Here is a 16,336-nt window from a genome sequence, read left to right as displayed (position 1 = left end):
GGCTGCACGTGCGGCCGGGCCCGGGCCGCCTTCCTCCGCAGACCGGACGGAAAAGCGCTGCTCTCCGGGCGCAGCTTTGTCTGGGCCGCCGCCTGCCTCCGCAGCGCTTGTGTCCCTTCCCCGCGGGCCCAGGCGGCCGAGGCCGGAGTCTTTCCCCAGCCCGGGAGGATGAAGTTCGCACGCAAACCAACTGCGGGCTCCGCACTCGGGAGATCCAGCCAACAGCTGCTTTGGAGGGGCCGCGCGAGTTTGCATTTCAAAGATTGTTTCAGGACAGTCTTTTAGGGTGCTTGGAATTGCGTTGGAGTTCCCGAGTTAGTGCACTGTAAAACAGTTATTAGGTCTAGGGGATGCTTTGGGAGAGCCCAAGCGTTGTAACTATTCCCACCGGCCCCCTAGGAAGCGCTTAGTGCCCTCTCATTGTCTGCTCTAAGCGACTTAGGACCGCACCAGACTCCGCGCTTTGATTACTTCCTGGTAGGGCCCTGGTGCCTCTACAGCCTTTGTTTATTAGCTTCGGGATGATCCCCGGTAGCTTGGATGGTAGAGTAAAATTTGAATTTGTGCACTTCTTCATTTCCTTAAGTTTATTTGAAAAATGTAGAAAAGCAGCGAATGTGCAGTTTAGCTGTGTGACATGTCTCAGTGTGGGTTGGAGCTGGGAAATCAGAGAATCTTAACACTTTTGACAGGTTACCTCTAAAAGGGTGATTGTGTTTTTAGAGAAAAAAATTGGTAGTGTTACAAAGCCAAATGTATGCTGGGATATGACATAGAAATAACTGCAGTTTTAATTTAGGCGTTTGACGCTTTGCTGCCTTTGTAAAGTCAGATGTATTTTTCCGCATGAAGCTTTTAAAAATTAACCAGTTAATTGGTTTCACCAGGGCAGTATTGCAGTTCTTTTGTGAGGATGCAGACGTTTGTGTAAGTTACAGTAGCTCTTACCTACGAATGTGGCTTCAACATTGAATATTGAATATAGAACCAAAAAAGGTGTATCGCATCGCTTTACAAATTGGTGGCACATCATCTGGAGCTGTGCTGCCGTGACTGTTACTTAATTTTTTAAAAAGATGGATTGAAAAGTAAAATAACTAGAGTAAACAACTAGGAAAAGCCTACCTCACAAGGAAAGAGGCGATTACTCTGCCTCATCGGTAGTAAACTACAGGAAAACCAAGTGGTCAATTAGCACACATGAGGATTTTTGTAGGTAAAATTACACTACACTTAAAAATGGCTTCACTGGGCAGCACATGCGCCTAAAAACACTGGAGCTATCCAAGTGAGAGACACCCTGCTGTGAATCAGTCTTACCCCTGTCAGTCAGGGGGCCCATGGAACACAGAGGCAGAAAACCAAGCGTTTCTTGAGGAATTCAGTAAGTTAAAATGAAGCTCGTGTGGATGGCTAGAGCAAACCAGTATGTTTCACCTTACACGAGGGACGCTTTCTGGCCAAGGATTAGGGTGGCATCCTTGCTTTTTGCAGCCAACTTTTCTTGAGACTGCCCTGAAAGGGTGGTTCTAGCCACCTGCTTGGATTTGTAGAACCAATAAAGCCAGTTTGAAAATTTAACGTGGGGTGTGTGTGTGTGTGTGTGTGTGTCCGTCCAGATTTTGTGAATGTAACCCATCTCATTGGGGCCTCCCATTTTAAACTACTGGCATCCCATTGTTGATGCAATCTAGTGTTATTGTATTAAGCACGATCTTGTTGCCTGCCTCTTGCTTCAGTGATTAAATGATTAGTAAATCTGCACATCCTTAAATCATCATCTCGCCACAGTATGCATTATGGTATTTCTTCCTTCAACACCTAAATTTTATTTTATTTTCTGTAGGGATCTAAAAGAATAGTCAGTGTGTTGAATAGTGCTATGACTGGTATTGAATCTGGTTACAGTCCTATTAAGAAGGGGAAAATCTCCATTTTGGAACTGAAACAATAAAAGTAATGCCCTTGCCTTATTTTCATTGGGAACTTGGAGTAAACCAAATTGCACAAGATCAACATGCTAGACTCTATCTACAAGCTACCAGTACAGCCTTGGACAAATAGTTCTGTGTCTTTTGAGCATTAATTTACATTGTGTCAGCTGCATATATATACATATATATACATATATATGTATATATATACACACACATATACATATATAAATTTTGTGTTTCACAGGCTGCTGTTTGCGTGAACAAGATGATTTTATTCTTCTGTGTGAAAACTTTGAAAATCTGCTATATTCTATCCAGATAATAGGTAGCACAGTAACAGATGATCAGAAGAACATCTTTATAAAGAGGGCTCTGAGTAATTAAATACCCAAAGCCCATTAAATGGAGCCCATAACAGACGGCTTTATGCTGAATTATGCTTTGCAAGGAGATGTAGTACTCAACCAGATTAGGTGGCTAAGAAGTAATTATACTTTAGAATTAGCTTGAGCTTTTTATCTGGGAAGGCACTGTGTGTTAGGTATTCTTCAGTGTGCTTCTCACATTTTTTGTTCTTCAACATTTTTGCATGGCTTATGTTTATTAATGTTGCTGTTTTAGAAATTAAAAAGTGGAAAAAATAAGACATGTATTAATTTATCTACAAGTAACAGTAATGGATCCAGTACCTTTTAACATAAATGGAAAATTATGTACAATGTGTTTTTCAAAATAGAAGTTGAGTTAAGAATGGCAGTATTGTACGTGTCTGCAGCTCTTGCTTAGCTTAATGGAAGATAGCTGGCTCTTTTGCCTGCCTCTGCACCCGTCTCTCAGCTGTCTCACTTTGTGTGGCTTCTGGAAAGTGCCAGTGCACACTCTTGTGAGAATGAGAGTGAGTAAGCAATACCATAATCTTAATGTTGCTTATGAAAATAGTTCTGACTTTCTGAATCCCCAGAAAGTTCTTGAAATCTCTCAGGGGCTCAGGACCACAATTCGAGATCCTACTGGTCTACAACTATTGTTGCAATTAAGAACACCCACATGCTTTTATCAAAGAGCTTAAAAAAAATTAGAAATATATGAGCCAGATTCATGCCACATGCCTGAAATCACAGCACTCTGGGAGGTTGATGTGGGAAGGTGTCAGTTTAGAGATTTAGGGTGACCCTGGCTGAACAACAGCAACAATAAAAAATGGGGGCAGCAAGTGGGGATGTACTTCAGTGTGAAGGCCGTGGGTTCATTCCCCAGTACGCAGTGCTTGTGTCTTTAGGGTTGCCAGCATGCGCTTTCATGGGGCCTCAGAGTGAAGTACATTAACTGGGAAAAGATCATGGAGTCTAGGAGTCCCTTGCTGTAAAAAAAAAAAAAAAAAAAAAAAAAATTACAGTCTAATCTATTTGGAGGAGAGACAGGAAGCTAACTAGTTAGAAGATAAATCCATGTTGTGGCTTAAGATAAATGTTGAAAATAGCAATCTCCTAATAAGGTAAAAGCTGATTTATGTCTAATTGCTAACGGCATTTTAGTTTTAAATGAAAAAGTTTTAAATAAAAAAGAGAACATGTTCAAACTTTTTGTTACATGTACATACCAGATGTTATTTTCAGAAGTTGGAGGCTTGGGCATTTCTTATTTTTGTGAGTGAAAGGCTTTAACTAGGGGCAAAAGGCAAAGAGGAAACATGAGTTGCTTTTAGAAAATGCATTGAACACAACTGTTTCAGTAACTGAGGAAAGCCAGGGACTAATCTTTCAGACCTGAGGAGTTCTGATTAAATAGACTGTTACATTGGAGACATTTTAATAGTGAAGACATGAGAATTTTGCCTGATGAATTCTTTAAAGGATTGATGGTGCTTCTTTAAGTTTTCCTTCCTTCCTTCCTTCCTTCCTTCCTTTCTTTTTTTTGCAGTACCAGGGATTGAACTCAGGACCCTGCACTTGCCAGGCAAGTGCTTATTCTCCTGAGTTATTTCCCCAGCCCTTCTTTGTTTTCAGTGCACACTTACTCTCTTACTGCTCTACTCTTGAAGAGTAAGTGTAAATAAAGTGTTGTGCAGTGTGGGGTGGGTCCTGGAGACTCCCCCATCCCAAGATCCATTCAGTACTATGAGGTGCTGACTATTGTTTTGTTTTTTTTTTTTTTTGGTCAGTGATAATGCATTTTTAATGAACTGATCATCTTGTGAGAGGTAAGAAGTCACCTTGATGGAGTTATGGGTGTTTTATGTCATACTTCTCTGCCAATCTACATTTAAACAATGCATTTTTTTTTTATAGTGAACTAAGTTTTTTAGACAGGATCAGTTAGATTTTGTTCATTAGGCCAAATGTATTTACTGCTTTTAAGTAACATACTATGACATTAAGTGCCTGGCACCGAATAGGACACTGAGTAAATATTTGCTTAATGAATGAACTTTCTTTCACTTCTTAGAGCATAGCTGGAATGGTCTTTATGTTGACAATAAATGCAGATTAAGTGAGCAGAAATTCTCTGTAGAGCACTTTCCCCAACCCGCAGACCCAGTGTTTCAGACAGTAATCTTTGGATGGATTATAAACAGATGACCAGTCACATGTTATGGCCACAATGGATTTGTGTTGGTTGATATGCTTGACTTACAGACCGGCAGGTGAACGTGTTAGCTGGAAATGAGGGTAAGTGGGAAGTTGACCAGTGTTCCACATTAATTCTGAAGATTGCCATTGTATCTGAAACTTACGTTTTTCTGAATTTAAACTTTTTGGGTAACATTTGTACAGCTAAGTTAGAATAGTCTTTTTAGGCTTTGTGTTAGTATTGGTCCCTCACCCCACCCCCAGAACCTTTAAGCAGCCTGCTCTGTCCCAGTCTCTAACATTAACTTGGGACATTAGAAGTGTCATTTGCTGTTGTGCTGAGTGTTCATGGTAGCTACATGCTTTGCAGGTAATTACTGCCAGCTGACCTACCCACGCTCTTTTGGGAGAAGGGTTAAAGCCCGAAACCTATAATGTGCTCAGTGTGTTTGAAGAAGCTGCCCAGTCAGAACTGAGCCTCACTGTTTTACTGTTATGAGAAAGTTTTGACGAATTTATCAGATGTTATTTACTAAGTAGTATACTCTGTGTGAAGAACATCCTGCTTGGCCTAAGCAAAAGAAAGGCTGGGGCTGCAGGGGGATCACAATTCTTTGTTTTGTTTTCCTATTATTAAGTTATTCCTAGAATAATTCCTTCTCATCATTCTTTGCTATTACATTAGTTGTAGGCTCTTATAGCATGCTGTCTTTTTCTTACTGAAATTGTGCAATTTCTTTCTTTCCTGGGATAAAATAGATTAGTTTGGGGTCCTTCAAACTGGTTTTGTAGGTCCTTATGATTTTATAGTGTTGGTAGATCAGTAACAGAACAAGGAGCAGTTCATAGCTCAGCGACTAATTTGAATTGCTGTTTTAAAATTTAATTGAGCTCTTGCATCAGGGAATAATTTACACATTTCATCTTACAACTTTGTTTTTTTCATTTTGAGCATTTTCCTCATCTTGAGCGTTTTAATTTTTTTCTTTAAAAAATAAATCTTTGATTAAGTTGTAGTTTCCAGCTTGCCTGCGTACAGATTTTGTGTTCCACTTAGGCAACAGTAGATTCACTAGCTCGCTTCACAGTGTCTGAAGTGGAAAATGTATGCTCTGTAAGACATTTCAATAGTTTAAGTGTATTCATGTCCTTTCCAGACAGGATAGCACCTGCCTTTAGGTGTATTCATAGAGCTTTCCTGGACAGATGGCTTAGAAGGAAGTATTTTGGTAGATTCTCAGTGGGGGCTTGCACTTTTTGGAGGGTGTCCTTGTGGGGAAGCTTACCTTGATTGGCAGTTGAGAATGCTGAGAATATGAACAGCAGTAACAGCTTGTTCATGCTACCTGGAATTGTCCTGTGCCAGACGAGGTGCCTGCTCTAAGAGTTCTGTGTAATACCAGTTTGTTTTGAGAACGTAGATAAGTGTAGATACCTTTGAGGCTGAAAGGAAATTCACCTAAAATTACTCAATGTAATCATATCTTGAAATCTTTTGGGGTTGTTGAGTGAACTTTGGCTTAGAACCTTGTAAATAGAGATCATCTTTTTAACTTCTGTGAGTCTGCAGATGTTGTTATCTATAGTAATTCCAGATGTTTTCTCATCTATTAGCCTTACTGAGTAGGAGGAGAACTGAGAACAACATAATGTAACTTCAAAGTAGTTTGTTAGCATTTAATGCTGACTAATTTAATTAACTACTCATCCTTGTCGTTTTTCCTGTTGAATAGATTATGAAACTGAGACAAAGGTTAAGAGTTGCTTAAGATGCTCAGGGATATGAAAGATAGCCCAAAGATTAAAATCAAATTTAAGAAAACCATTCAAACTTTTAAGTTGCCTTTAAAAAAGCAAAGTCTTTATTTTGTTACTCAGTAACTTAATGTTTGATAATCTAAAGGATTTCAGATGTTTGGAAACACACTTGAAATAATTCCTTTGAAGATTTTAAACATGAAAATACACTTTAAATTTTATATCTTAAAAATTACTCCTTTTAAAGTTTGGTATTTGGCTCCCTTAATTCAATTTATTGATTAAAGTGCTGGCAAGTTGAAACAAAGGATTAGCCGTATGAATGGGAAGAAAACAACTGTTTTAAATGTCATTATGCCCAGATCTAATTTGGTTGTAGGCTGAAATTCACATTAGTTTAGACATAACACACCAGTTTCTCAGTATAGCTGTGGATAAAATACAATTGCTTTTGGTTATTTCAACAATGTGTTTCAGCTGAGGATTCCTTCTCCCCTTTCTTCATTTTATTTCTGGTGGAGCAGATTCTCCTTTGAGGTGGTTTGTTGTTGGGTGGAGGAGGGAGAGAGTTCTTAAGGTATAGAATTTTGCTCTTGTCTCTGGTAGCTCAGAGGTTATTTGAAGTCTGCTTTGGGCAACATACTTTGATTCCATTTGGTTATATTCTAAAATTTTCCAGTTGTATTTCCTGCAAAGTTAATTATAGTCTTTAGATTGCAGAACTTAAAACAGATTTCCCACTCTTAAGATGTGCTGAAAAGTATATATGCTATTTATAGATGTACAAAATTCAGCGTTCTGGAAGGTAAGTTCAGATTTTGAAAACTATTAAAGTTAACTTTGGACATTACAAGTAAAGTTTGCTGTTGTTTTAAGTGTTCATATTAGCTACATGCTTTGCAATTAATAAGTGCCAACTAATTTAATTTTACCTGATCTTTTGAGGAGGGAATTGAGTGTTATTTTAAAAAACTAAACCGTAATGTATCTTTTAAAAGCTACTATAGCCAATTGGATTTTATTTGGCGACTGTGGACTTGCTTTAGGATGGAGTCGCTCTGTCAGAGAGCTGTTTTCCATTCTGGGTGTCCTGTCTTAGTTTTTCTTCTAGCTGGGTTGAAGGTAGCCTGCCGGTAGAGATCTGCTTGCCCGTTCACCCTCCACTGGCCCTGAAGACTTCATTCTAGGGACTGTTCCTGACATCACTAGAAAGAGCAGGCTGGTAATTAACTGTCATAACCTGCGGGTCCAATCTAGCTGATTATAAGATAGCATATTTACTATTTTAGTTTCCTGCACTCTTTGACCTGGAGACTAAGTTCAGGTGATTTTTTAAAAATAACAGGTTATTGTCCATTCTTTTGTTTAAACATTTGTTACACAATACTAGCAGGTTAATATTTTTATCAAAGGTTTGGAAGATCTAGTTGAAATTTCTAGAAAATAAATTTATGTTATAGGATGTTTCTCTGTAGTAATTGATGGATAACATGTTAGGAAAAATGTTCTAATATGAAAGTAGATATTTTTAAAAAGAACTATAATTTAGAGACTTGGTCTGAGTCTTATGATAAAGCAATTTTTAATTTTAGTTTTACACAGTGAAATTGTTCTTTGACTTAACTGAGATTAACTCTCATTTCCATGAGAATTATTTTGGATATTAATGATATGATAATTTAGCATTTTTTTAAAGTGTATTTGGTGCAGGGTCTCACTATGAAGCTTGGACTCATGGTGATCCTCCTCTCTCAGCCTCTCTAGCATGTGTTTGGTAGTTCCATAGGCTCAACATTCATGCCCTGAGGATTTAATTCTGAAATTAATAAATACATTAATTTCATTTTATTCATTTTGAGTACTTTTGTTTGTGTATAAACTTCATTTAAAATATATTTTGAGGTTTTATTTCTGTAAGTACTTAAAGAAGTTTGATTTTTGGAAAATTTGACACTTATGTCTGTTGATTGTAGATTCTTGATTTTTAACAATTCTTTTAAAAAAATCACTTTTTTTGTGGAGAAGTTAGAATAGCTATTAAAGAAAACTAGGGTAGTTACTTTTTTTTTTTTTTTGAGACAAGTTCTCTCTGTGTAGCCAACGCAGGTCTTAAACTCATGGCAACCCTTCTGTCTCAGTTTCCTGAGTTCTGGGATCACAGGCATGTGCCACCATGCCTGGCTTAGCGTAATTTCATTTTTCATTTTTCTTTCTTTCTTTTTTTTTTTTTTTGAGTTGGAAATTGGGCTCTTAACTTTTTAGGGATGCTAGGAGTATATTCTCAGTTCATATATTTTTCTTTTCTAGTTCTTCAGAGATAAACTCATTATTTTTAGAAGAAGTTTTCCAGTCTGCCAATAAATACAAATGTGGAAGAAACTTCTTTCCATTTTGTGCTTTAGTGCTACCTTTTACTACATAAGGATTAGGAAGAGAATTGCACAATACTAAACCTATTGTGCTCAGAGGAAAGTCATATATGAAGAGTTTCCTAAACTGGATTTACTGGTGCATGCCTGTAACCCCAGCCCTCTGGGTGGCTGAGGCAGGAGGATCACCAGTTTGAACCTAGCGAGGGCAGTGGATACATAACTCAGTGCAAAGGCTCTGGATAAATTCCAGTATAACAACAACAACAACAAAAAGTCTTTGAACCCCATAATTATTTTATTTACTTACCAGGAGTAGTGTTTCCTTAAAATATGTATAAGAATCTTTTCTTATGTTGCATACACATACTATTATTTTGAAGTAATAATTGTCTAGTGTTTATGTTTACAATTTGATTATTTCTTTTGAAGTGCCACTTGTGTTTCAACTGGATTTGCTTACTCAGGTGTTGGCAAAGTGTGGCATTTCATCAGATCTTGCTATATTAAATAAATGGAAATAGTAGATGTCAGAATTTTTCTTAGGTGATTCATGGCTTCTGTTTCCATTCTTTATGTAGTCAGCTTCATACGGAAAGTTATTTTTGAAACAATGTAAACTTGGTGTAATTTTTCCATAGCTATTTGTTTGGTTTTCTGAAGACAAAAGCAGCCTGTTTTGACTCTGGTTTAGTAATCTGCTTGGCTGTGGTGGCTTTGATCCTTCCCCCACTATCCTTTCTCCTTACTTGGAGGTAGGTCTGCAGTTGGAGTATTAAAACGGAAGACAGAGGAGATAGAGTGTAAGAGAGGTTTTCCATAAAGTATGTCTGAACAAGCCTACAGATTTGTGTGGTGTATTATGGTTTCAAAGAATGTGTTGTTTCTCTCACATTGCTTCTATATGTCGTTTCTCTTTAATGTTGAAAACTGCTTTCTGAAACCCATTTAAAAATAGAATGAACTGCTTGGGCCAGCGGGGGACCAGCTTTACGGTGAGAATGTGCCTCAGTGTGGGACGCCACAGGACCAGATGCCTCTTCTCTGGCTCTGTAGGTGTCTGGATCTGTTAACATACAGGTGACAGATCTTGGCCAGCTTTGAAATTATATTTACTAGTGGGGGGACATATACCATTAACTCTGCACATTAGCCTTGACGTGTGGGGAATTCAGGAGGTGCCTGGCCCCGAGTGGTGAGCTGCTGTTCTAATTTTTATGTGATGTCATCGCTTTAGATTTTGTTGTTTAAATGATACAGGGGATTGACCCTAGTGCCTTGTACACGCTAGACAAGCGTTCTACCACTGAGCTTTATCCCCACTCCTAGACATTTTATTTTAACTGAAAAATGTTTTGGGCAATTTCATGCATAATTATGATTGCTAAACCAATTTTCTTTTTAGGATTAATTCCTGGACCCAAGAATATAGCTCAGTGGCACAGTACTTGCTTGGCAAGCTCAAGGTCCTGAATTCAATTCCTGGTACTGCCCCGCAAAAGATTAATTCTTGCTCTCCTCAAAAAATACACACACACACACACACACACACACACACACACACACATATTCATACATACGTCAAATAAATACAACTAAAGGCCTTAAAATAGTAGTTTCATTCTGTCTGTCCTTAGTCCTACTGGGCCATAGGCAGTCTCTTTACATACTTCCAAATAAGTGACTAATTTTAGACATTATCTCTTGCCATCTTTCTGTGATAAGACTTTAATGTTTATGCTCACTGTCTCTTCTCTCCATTTTCTAATATGTACAATTAAATTTTTGGTTAATATAGTGATTAATTTTTCTTTCTACACACCGTTTTATTTTCCCCTGAGTTAGTAATTGCCTTTTAAAAAATTGCTTAACTTAGCTTCAACACATTTTTTTTTTCCGTATGTTCTTATAAATTTGTCAAATTCCTGTGATGTAGTCTTCCAACCCCTTTAACAGATTAGATAATCTCATAGTGCCTTTTTCCCCCTACAGACCTCCTTCCCTGAGCCCTCTGACCTCAGTTCCCATTGGAAATAACTGTTCCATAGGCTTGGTGGGCAGTTTCATTTAGTGATTCCCTTTGCTGCTGTCTTGGTGCAGATCTTCCATTTTCGGGTCCTGTGCCTTTCTCTTTCCTAGATTATTTCATTGCTATGCTGCAGTATAACAGCTAGGTCCCTTCTTTTTAGGAGGTAAATTTTTGACCACATGCAACTTGTTTACCCAATTGTTGGCTGAATATAGCATATTAGAGAAGGCTTTCTTCTTGGATTTATAAAGGCATTGTTCTTTTGGTTTTAGGTGTCCGATGTTACTGTTAAGAAACCTGATGACTTTTCAGTCACCTTCTTGGTGTATGACCTTTTTTCTTTCCTGGAATTTTTTAGGATACTCATTTTACCCTTAGTGTTCTAAAATTTCAAAATGATATGTCTTGTGATGGCTATTTTTTCCTTTCATTATGATGAATACTTTAGAAACTCTTCAATTTAAAGACTCATATCTTTAAAAAGAAAAAAATATAAATTGTTAAGAATTTAATTGCATATTTGTGCCCCATACTTTCATCCTTTCACTTTTTCTTTTTTCTTTCTGGAGCTACCATTGAGTGTTGAGTATCCTGGGTAGATTCTCTAATTTTCTTATCTTTTTATCTCTTTGACTTTTGATCCTGATTTCTGGAGATGTCTTTTTTATTTCCTCTCCTTCTATGGACATTTGATCTTTTTCTTTCTTTCTTTCTTTTTTCTTTTTTTTTTTGTATTTTAGTGAATTTTGAAATTTTAGAACACTAAGGGTAAAATGAGTATCCTAAAAAATTCCAGGGTGTTCAGGGTTTCACTACTAGATCGGACTTGTAGTGATCTACCTGTTTACAGTCTCCCAAGAGCTAATCATCATATTTTTAATTTCTAAAAGCCCATTCACTTTTTTTGGTTTACATTTTCTGACTGTTTAACATTTACCCATCCTATCACTGTCATTTTGCAGTGTCTTATCATTTAGACTTTGTTTTGGAGTTTTTCTGTCATCCCAGGTTATTTTCTTTTCTGTGGTTCCCCTTTCTCTTAAAATAATCCTCTCGGATTGGCCCTTTTTCTTAAAAATCTGTTTTGTCTTTGTCTTTTGTGTAAGAATGGAGCCTTGCACAGCTCTTATGATGACTGGACCATGTGTGCAGTGGGCCCTGCAGACAAGTGTCCTAGTGTCATTTAATTTTATACTATTCTTTGGGACTGCCTAGTCAGCCCCTGCTACCCTGTCCTTGGGGTGCAGGGTGTTCTGGCCTCCGTGGTTCTTCTGGAGCTTGAGCGCTGTTTTCAGTGCCATTCTGATGTGGTGTTGGACTGCTCCCTGCGCTCAAAGCTGCCTTCCACCTGCATTCATCTCTGCCAGCTCTTGTGCTGCAGCTTCCTTTGTACTGCTGACGTTGCTGGGCCAGATGTGGTGGCGTGTGCCCGTGATCCCAACCACCACAGAGGCTGAGTCAAGAGAATTGCAAGTTTGAGGCCATCCAGGGCAGTCTAGGGAGACGTCCTCTAAAAAGGGCTGGGGATGTAGCGCGGTGGTAGAGTACGTGCTTAGCGTGTGCAAGGCTCACGTTCCCTCGCACTAGCGTTGCTCTACAGACTTCTTAATCTCCCAAACCCATTGAAATCTTTTGTCAGCTTTGGTGGGGCCACTTGTATTCTTTATTCTGTGGGTTTGTGTCTGTTTTATCCCTTTTTTGTCATTTTAGTTAGAACAGATAAATGAGAAGTTGGTCTACCATATTTAGCTTGGTATCCACTCAAAAATATGACCTGGAAAGCTAGATCACAAACTAGGCTTTGAATATGTATGCTTGTGAAAGAAACACAGTCATAATTAGGGCACTGATTAATATGTTGCAATATTTTTACTGGACTAGTTCATTAATGAAAGGAATTTAGTGCTAGGTTTATAGGAGTCTTTGATTCTGTACATTGGTAATTAAACCTTTCTTTGTGGTTTAGTTTTTTTTTTTTTTTTAAAAAATATGTTCTCAACTGGAAGTAAAGAATAGTGAAAACGTGGTGGTGCATGCCTGTAATCCCAACAGTTGGGAGGGTCTCTGCAAAGTTTGAGACAGGAAGATCTCTGCAAAGTTTGAGGGCAGCTTGGTTCCTATTGAGATTAAGGCCAGCCTGAACTACATAGTGAGACCCTGTCTCAAAAAGAAAAGAAAAAGAAAAGAATAGTGGTCTTCATATCAAAGTGTAAAATAATCTTTGGATTTTGATATTTCATTCTTAAACATTTCTAACAGTTTAAAAAAAATCCCATGAATTTGAAGACATAATACTCTTTTTCAGTAGTTTTTCTCCCAATAACAAAACCTTTTTTTCTCAATAAGCATAGGATATTGGTCCAAATCAAGATGTCTAGTACTGTTACAGTGCTCTTACCTATTGTACATCCCATCCTTAGATTTCTGCAGTTGTGTGAGTAAAGTCCTTCTGTACCATTCCCTATGCTCTGGGTCTAAGCTGGGATTATGTGTTACATTTAACTGTCATGGCTATAGTCATCTTCTATCTGGAGTGTTTTTTTCACCTTTTCTTTGTCTTTCATGTCTTGGCATTTTGAAAGAATCTAATTCAGTTATTTCATAGAATGTCAGTTTCAAGCATTTTCTGAATTTTCTCTGTGTTTAGATTCAGGTTATATGTTCTTGATGGGAATATCATTAAGTTTTGTATGTCTCCTCAGGGACTCTCATGAAGAGATGCATGATTATTTGTCTTGTTTTGGTGATATGTTTGATGACACCCAAAAGGGTAATAACTGCTGGGCTAGTCCATTGGGAAGTTAGTATTTCTCCTTCGTTATTGTGAAGTAATTTGTGAGAGATAGTTTAGATATTTTGGGATTATGGAGGGATATCTTGTTCTTTACGGAATGCTTGCCCAATAATTTAGCCTTTGTTAATGGTTCATGACTAAATGAGTTATTGCTAGAATTGTTGCATGATGGCGATTTTCTAATGCCTCTTTGTTCATTGTGTTAGTGGTATTCCGAAAGTAAGAGCTGTCTTTTTCCTTCCACTTGTTTATTCAGTTATCTGTTCATATTAGTATGGACTCACAGGTTTTTATTTGTCCTATGATATTCTGTTCTTATTTATTTTGAGACTCAAAGTATATTAGATTTGACTAGGTAAAATCCTGTTGATTTGTGATTTCAACACGTCTCAGGTATTCTTTGGGCCTTTTTTTTTTTTTTTTTTTTTGGTGGAACTGGGGACTGAACTCAGGCCCTTGTGCTTGCAAGGGAAGCGCTTATTCCACTGAGCCATCTCCCTGGCCTTTTTTTTTTGAGCCTTTTCTTAAAGATGTAACATGTTCTGGTCTCTGTACAGCCAGGGTTGAAACCAACTATTTGTCCAAGTAGCTGACCTTCTTTCTGGTTAGGAATAATGTTTATTAACTAAAGTCACTCAAATTTATTTTTATTGAAATATGAAGAGATATGTCTACATCTGTTTATGTTTTCTTGTTTTTTATGTAACTATGAATTTGAATTGATACCTATAGTTCCATTGAATACCACATCCTTTACTCCTGCCTATTCTGTATTTGTAACACTCCTCTCAGTGGTGAGGATCTGGTTCCCATTATCTGCAATGTATGTGCCTGTTTTCTCTGTTTCGTTACCAGAGAAAGTCATTTGGGAATTGCTGGCCCATGTCCTTTCAAAGAAAAGCCTTGCCACTAGAGTTTGGTGTTTGTTTATAGTTGTCTTCATATGTATATCAATAATATATAAAATATTGTATTCAAAAGTTGTTTGATGTAGTTTTTGTCCCCCTTTTTAATACACTTAGTAAGTTACATACACTCTTGGGCTTCATTAATTTCATTTAACTGGACATCGCTCCACGATTGTAGGACTTTTCCTTAATTTTTTAGTACAGTACTTCCTTTATAGCTATGTCACAGTGAATGCATCTAATTTCCTATATAAGGGTATTTCAGTTGTTTCTAATATTTTGCAGTTACAAGTAATGCTTTGGTTAACAGTCCTGTACAAATGTCTTCTGTGTTACTTAGTATCTTCAGGGTTGAATAAAAATTTTACTTCCTAATTATGTAAATAGTAATGTGTAGGTAATTTGGTAATAATACTTCAAGCTGTTTGTTTGCTTACTCCTGTCTTTCCATCTACTGTGGTCTTACCAGTGTGCTCAAGGCTGTTGGAGTGAAATACTTTATTGTAATTACTTTTCTTGTCTGAGGAACCTTGAAATCAGAGAGTTGGAAGTGGCCTTGGGAACATTTTTAGTCCAGTAATAAATAATCATATGTTTGGACCAATGTTCATTTTCAGCAGTTGACTTTTCCTTACATATACTCGCTGCTGTTTTACCACCTGAGTGTTCACATCCAGCTGTCTGGGACTTCTCACTTTAATATAAACTAAGTTCCTTCATGTTAACTGTTGACTGGTTCTTCCTAGAGGTTATGAAGTGGCAGTAGGACAAGGTAGTTCTACATAAGATTAGACAATCTTTGTGAGATAGAAATAGGCATTTAGGTGTCTGCTTTCTCTGAAAAGGTCTCAGAGGCTTGATGACTAAGAATTTTAGATCCTCAAAAGAATGACATCTTGGGACCAGGGAGATGGCTCATTAGAATAAGCGCTTGCCTGGCAAGCACAAGGGCCTGAGTTCAATCCCTGGTTCCGCCAAAAAAAAAAAGAATGACATCTTGGACTCCCAGTGAATGCTTCTGGTCCTCTCAAGTGACTGATGGCTTCTGGTCTTTCATTTCAGCAAGTGAACATTGGGATGGAGGTGGACATGTAGGAGATTGGCTAGTATAGCTTCCACTGGAGAGGCCACAAATAGGTTACTGTATGTTGAGGTAAATCAACACCTCTGAGCATAGGGATAACAAGAGCCATAGGGCTAATTAGATCACTTCCGGCCCTGAGCGGCCTCTTCAGTTTAGGAGCATGTGCTGTACAGATGTTACTATTTCTTGTGCCTCCTTGACAGGGTTAGAAAGATGAGCTGGAGCACAGTCTCAAGATTAACCCCTAATGTCCTCTAATGACAGTGCGCCTTATGGAGAGAACTAGAGAATGAGGTTGATGAAGAAGAGTTGAATTATATAGGGTAGAAGATAAAAGATCTAGAAAAATAGGCTATGCTTGCTTTGGCAGCACATATACTAAAATGGCAATGATTAAAAACTAGGCTCATTGCTCTGCCTTAAATCTGTTGTGATTGAAATCATTCCTGTTCATTTCTTTGCTAAGTAAAAAGTTAGAAGTTATCTATTATATGTGCATATCTAGATACACACACACACACACACACACACACACACACACATTTATTTATTTATTTATTTATTTGGAATAGGGTCTCCCTGTGTATCCCAGGCTGGCCTTGAACTTACTTTGTAGCCCAGGCTGCTTTCAAACTTGTAGTGATCCTCCATCCTTAGCCTCCCAAGTGCTGGGATTATAGGACTATACCACCTCACTTGGCTAGGAAGTTAAATATATTTTTAAATGAGTTGGCTAGTTTGGGGTGCTGTAACATCAAACAGTTTATATAAAGAACTTAGCATCTTCTTAGTGTACATTTTGACATTGGCATTTGTTACTGTACTGATGATGCCCTATACCAAAGATGCTATACCAAGATGTGTTTGATTGTGAGGATTGGTGATGC

General features: G+C 37.8%; 1 protein-coding gene across 2 annotated transcripts in view; it reads left to right on the top strand.

The window, feature by feature from the left end:
- Positions 1-16,336, top strand: part of Usp3 (ubiquitin specific peptidase 3) — a 93,632-nt gene that overhangs the window by 655 nt on the left and 76,641 nt on the right. The gene's annotated exons all lie outside the window — the stretch shown is intronic.

The sequence above is a fragment of the Octodon degus genome, unplaced genomic scaffold (assembly GCF_000260255.1).
Source record: "Octodon degus isolate 3935 unplaced genomic scaffold, OctDeg1.0 scaffold00026, whole genome shotgun sequence".
Lineage (NCBI taxonomy): Eukaryota > Metazoa > Chordata > Mammalia > Rodentia > Octodontidae > Octodon > Octodon degus.
The sequence above is the reverse complement of the archived record's forward strand: the minus strand, read 5'-3'. Positions and strand labels throughout refer to the sequence as shown.